General features: G+C 42.2%; 1 long non-coding RNA gene across 1 annotated transcript; it reads left to right on the top strand.

Moving 5' to 3' along the window:
- Positions 1-537: 537 nt before the first annotated feature.
- LOC136023113 (uncharacterized) lies at positions 538-4,614 on the top strand. Its single transcript, XR_010616470.1, has 3 exons — positions 538-641; positions 727-835; positions 3,224-4,614. It is a non-coding gene; the product is annotated as an uncharacterized LOC136023113 (long non-coding RNA).
- Positions 4,615-5,817: the final 1,203 nt, after the last annotated feature.

Here is a 5,817-nt window from a genome sequence, read left to right as displayed (position 1 = left end):
TTACACAGAGCCATTATAGGAATTGGCACTGTATAGAGCTCTCATTTTTATAAAGAGGTTCAGAAGCAGTTTGAGGGGTGAGTCTATCTCGGTGATAGACTGAAAGAGCTGTCTATTTAGGAAAAAGAATAGAGAGAGATGACCTGATTACTCCATGCTGGCACTTTAGCAGGACATTCATGAGAAGAAAATGCTAGATATCGAAAGGCCATGTAATCCACTAGAGATAAAAGCCTGTTACCAAGGCAGGCAAATGCAGAATGGAAATCATGTACATGTGTTTATACACTGTCGGGTTTGGGTTCTTGTTTGGTTGAGGGGTTTGGGGTGGGTGGGTTTGCTTTATTTTTTAACGTGGAGGTGCTCAGCTGCAGAATTAGAACTCATTAGTAAGTCACTAAACCGCCTCTTGCCACCGGGCATGGAGTTGAGAGCTCCAGCTGGTGTTAGTGGCCTCGCCTCGCCTGTGGCTTTCAGGTGAAGCCATTTAAGCTCAGATGTGAGCTCCCCACCTTCCCCTATGTTTGCTGTGTGGAAGTGTTCTGCAGTTCCGGGCATGGAGACTGGTTTTCCTGGGGCTTCTGTAAGCCCTCACCTCCACTAGATGGATGATAACTGGAGCATGAGATGTGTCCTTACTGGTAAGGCTGCCTATCCTCCTCACTGTGCCTTAGTTTACCCATCTGTCCAGCAGGCCCAGTTATGCTTGTATTACTGACCTGACAGGTGCTGCTATGAGGATTAATAATTAACAATGGGATCTGTACATTGGGGCTGACTCTACAGAGCTCCGAGTGTTGTTGCAGGCTTGTAAAGAAATCAAAGGAGGCAGCAGGTAACCGTAAATCATTTTCACAATGTAGTTTTATGCCTTTGGTGGGAAGATATCTAAGGGAAACGGACTAAGCAGAATGCTTTCCATTCACACGTTCTTTGCTAATATTTTGAGTCTGTAGATCACCTTTTGATTATTAGCACAAATATTTGCTCTTTGTTTATTGTTCTGCGTCCTAAGATTGAAAAGGAAGGGAGCAAGGAATGGCTGGGGAGAGGGGTAGGTGGGAATTATTAAATAAGTAAATAGAAGGTCAGTCATCACATTAATCACTCCAGTCTCCACTCTGTGCAAACCCTCATGCTGGTGATCCTCCTCTCCAAGCTCAAAGTCACCGGATTTGAGAGGGTCCATGCTTGGATGTATTTTCCTTCTGGTAGGAGCTGCTGCAGGGCTGGGACCAGGCCCTTCATCTGCATCTTGCAGTCCTGCATCTGTCCCTGCTTTTTAGTCTCCACGTGTTTGTGTAGTGCTGAGCGCAGTAGTTGGCCTGACTTTGTTTCATAATCACTGATAACTGTAGTGAGAGAATGTTGTTTTGGGAAATAATCAGTGTTACTGTGTGCTCGAGCTGAGAGAAGCCAACCCATCCAGGCTTACCGTACAAAATAAGAGTGTTCATGCACTTGAGAGATGAAAGCTTGAAGGGGAAATGCAGAAATTCAGTGGCTTGCCCACGGTTACGTGTTTGGTCAAGATGGGATAAAGCACTTGTTCATGCCCAGCCTGAGGGAGCCCCGCTCCCTGGGCTACTGTGCTTTTCCAGGTATATAATGTTCGATGATAAGCCTTCCCCAGTCCTGCCTTCATTTGGTATTTCTTTCTTGGCCTATTAATTTGAATTTATCACAGCCAGGGCTTGTCTGAATATCTGCACTGATTGTTCTCTACAACTTTTATATTTAAAAGAACGCTCACACACCCCCGAAACAACATAAAATAGCCCACAGAAACACCCAGCATTGCCATAGGGCATCCCTTGTCTTCTCCCCAAGTTTCTCTCTGAAGAATGTATGAAGAATAAGAATTGCTTTATGGTTTGGATGAAATTATGTATCTTTATTAGGATTCTCTTCTCAAGAAACAATTTATTAGGTGCAAGAATGTTATGTTACGCTACCTCCCCCTTTTTGCCTGGGAATTTACAGTTCGCACACTGCACCAGCACATAAATCCAGTTTTATTTCTCAATTTATTCACCTGGAACTAAGTGGATTAAATCTTTTTTTTTTTTTTTGGTTTATTTTGTTTTTTAAGGAGACCAGCACTGCAAATAATCACGATTGTTAGACAGACAAATTGGAGGTGGCTGTGGACATGCAGTTGCTTTCTATGCAAACTTTTATGCTTGCCGAGTTTAAATGGTGATTTTTTTTTTCCCTTGGTGCAAAATTTACCTTTAATGACCCTCTTTCCCCTTAATAAACCAGGATTGATTAGAATTTGGCTTTAAGAGATGAAAGGACTCTGCAATTATCTACTTGTATATGCCCTTCAGTAAACTACCTTGTCTCCCCCTTTCTACCTCCCCTTCTTAAGAAGACTTTCCCAGGTCCCTCTTGGCTGCGGTTGAACGATGTTGGCTCATGTCCATGCTGCAACAAAGACCTGGCATTCCAGCTGTCTGCTTCTAATCTCCAGTGTCAGCTCTTGTTAATGTTTCAGCATGAAATCAGAGGGGGCAAAGCTGCATGGAATATTAAAACCATGATCAGAATTCCACTGAAATGCTGATAGTCTGCAAGCACCATTAGGAGGGCCGTCAAATCACTGTCTCGCATTAAATAAAAAGAAAAGATTTCTATCGCTGGGGCGCACGGGAAGTACAATCAGTGAATCACTGCACTAAATTAGCATTTTTTCAATTGGAGATCGAAGTTGATTTATTGTTCTACACAACATTAATGTAACTATGTGCTTGACCTGTTAAGGCAGCTAATTTTTCATTTAAATGGCTTCTTTCTCTATGCAAAAAGGTTGTAATCATATTTCAACTTTGCAAAGTGATCAGGAAAGTACTGGACTGTTTCAAAATTGTCTTGAGTCTCTCTTCCTCCCTTCCCCCCCCAAACCCTCTTATGCCTAGTGGTCAAGGGCAAGGAGTTTAAGGGAAAAAAAGCTGTCTCAAGTAATAAGCTTAATTGTCATTTGACTTGAGCTATTTTACACCACTCTGACCATGTAGAAAAGCATTTGAGTGGGTGTAAATTTCACACCCCCAAGCCTTGCAAAGGCAGCTCAGAACGCGGGGAGGATCTGGCCCTGAATAATTCCAGGTTGTGCAGAAAAAGGGGAGGGGAGGTTTGTTATCCTTCCACGTTTATTTTCCTCACTGCTCTGAGTAAACTGTTGCTGGATATGACCATAACCATCTTGTATGTTTCACAGGTTAAAATATAGCTCCGGGTTCCGTGGCAGCGACTGAATTAAAGACTGAGAAACGTAGGCCAAAACGGAGCTTAGCCCTGAAGGAGCAGTGCAGGAATTCCTGCTGGTTTTAACGGATGCTGCCAGGTACTATACACGTAGAATAAGAGTTGTAGTTTTCCAGTGACGTTTGTTTTGCAAATGAAAGCTACGACTTACTGGAAGTGAAGCTGCCTGTGAGAAAGTGTCGCTGATAGGTCTGAAAAAAGCATAGCTGTCCAAGAGGAAGTCTACTTGATGCTCTGAAAGGCCATTTCATTTTGCAAACGTAATTTATAGTTTGAGAAGAGGAATGGCTTTTTAAAAGGCAGAAATCCAATCTGTGTGCGCAACCTGCTGCGGTTGTCCCTTTCTTCTTGGTTCAGGAGGGTGAGGAGGTGGAGGGTTGCAATCTTCAGTGCTGGCAGGATAGGAACCCGTTTCCCATCTGACTCCAGTATGTTTCCTGTTAAATGTGTCTACTTTACACCCGGCCACTTCCAACTGTTGCTGTCTCATAGTCCAACCTGGGAAAGCTTCTGTACAAATTGACAATGTCCAGATGACATTATAGAGCACCCTGGTGCCTCCTCCCTGACAAAGTGAAGATAATATACATTTCCAATTAGTGGTACACATTCTAGTCATGTTCTCTTTTTACTCCCTAACTATCTTTGTTTTGCTAAAAAGCTGTTCGGTCATTAATGAAATCCTGCAGTTCTGCTAATCCTAGATACAATGCAGCTTTTCTCTAGCAGGCTATCCCTGACATAAAACTACAGTTACCCAAGCTCCCCACCACATTAAGATTCGTTGTCATTTGCCTTTCATTACATACCTGATGTAGCACAGTAGCAGTCAAATGTCCTTGGCAGGCAAAGCAAAGTATTTAATTGTATTAGTTTCCGCTTGCTCCACCTTAGGAAAGTGGGGTTTTCTTTCCTTGGGAGGGGAAGAAGAAAATACTGTATCATGGAAACTTATACTTTCTGGTTGGATGTAAATGTAATTATCTTTAAATTCTCAAAGCAATCTTGTAACACCACCACCCCCCCTTCCCAGCAACACTGTATTGCCAGTGCCATATGAAATGCCTCTCCGTAGAGGCGAACAATGAGGCATTCATCAAAGGGAACTAGTGATTAGATGTTTTTCATTTTCAGAACTTTAAGAGATAAATAGGGGCCCTGTTCCTTCATTTGATGTCCAGTGCTGTTGGGATTCAATTAATCTCTTCTGATAAATACCAAATTTCTGCAATATTATTTGGGAAGAAAGAGTGTCACACAGAATGCTGACTTCAAGTCCTCGGAATATGGGTGCTGGTTTCCAATAAAGAAATATATTAAAGAAGGCTTGGATGACCATGGGGCCTGGAGCAGGGCTCTGAAGCTTTTCCACTGAACAGATGTGGTTTTTCCCAATATTTCCCTTCAAAAAAGGGATAGGGAGCAAAGCATTATAACTCTAGCTTATGCTTTAGGAGATCTGAATTCAGACCCTGCCTTTTCCGTGGCATTATTGAGTCTCTTGTTGTGCTCGTGCCCAATTCCGTTAAAGGAAGAGTTAATCATCATTTTCCTCATCGATATGTTGGGGATAGGTTTTTTAACTCTATTGAAATGCTCAAGTGCTATGGGGTTAAGCAGTGCAGGGATCTCTCTAGGTAAATGCAGTTACTACATGTAATTTCTACAGTCTTCATTTGAATATGCAGAATTGCTACCTAAGGGAGCTATCACTGGCTGCCTGCTCTATGGCCTATGAAAAATGAGTTGCTGCTTTCAGCCCTGACAGCAGAGTAGGACGTGTGTCTGTTACAAAAGCTGTCTCTACAATTGATAATAATTTACCCACCTATTCCCATTGACAATTTTATTAATAAGATCAATGATTGAACAGGGCTCAGACACCGAACATGCATCTTGTCATTGCTGGAGCAAATGAGGGATATTGATGGAGCAGGCGGCGGAGGCTTGTGTTACTGCTGCTGCATGGTACGTTAATGGTGGGTGGACCAAGAAAATAGGTCAGGTTTGATCAATAGGCCTGTTTTCATGAGTACTGAATGTACTTATATAAATGGACCAGCTCAATTAAAAAGAAAAATAAATTAGGCAACTATCAGGCCCAATTTGAACTTAATCTAAAGAAGGAATAACTGTGCTCCTGGCAGCAATACTGTGAGGAAGCTCAGTGAAGGTGATGCCTATCAGAGATGTTCCTGACTGATGTTGTGGGGTACTCAGGTGAATATTTCAAACTGTCTATATTGCTATGAGGAGTCAAGCTTGTAAAGCCCTATGGGGTGATTTTATGTTGTTAAAGCCCAACCCAGCGCTACTCCAAACTTGTAATATTGTGCGTGTATTTTAATGAATCTGGCTTAAATTGACACAGTGACTTTTTGGGTCCATTTGTGGTTTTTATCCTGATCACATTTCACTGCTAGAATTTACAATGTTTCTCCTTGTGATTATTCTGCACTAAAACTACTTTGTATGTTTTGCTATAGAATGAGCAGAACTTAGGATGGCACATGCAGCATTGCTAAGTCAAAAGACTTACATGTTTTT

This window comes from Lathamus discolor, chromosome 17, assembly GCF_037157495.1.
Source record: "Lathamus discolor isolate bLatDis1 chromosome 17, bLatDis1.hap1, whole genome shotgun sequence".
NCBI classification, from domain to species: Eukaryota; Metazoa; Chordata; class Aves; order Psittaciformes; family Psittacidae; genus Lathamus; species Lathamus discolor.
The sequence above is the reverse complement of the archived record's forward strand: the minus strand, read 5'-3'. Positions and strand labels throughout refer to the sequence as shown.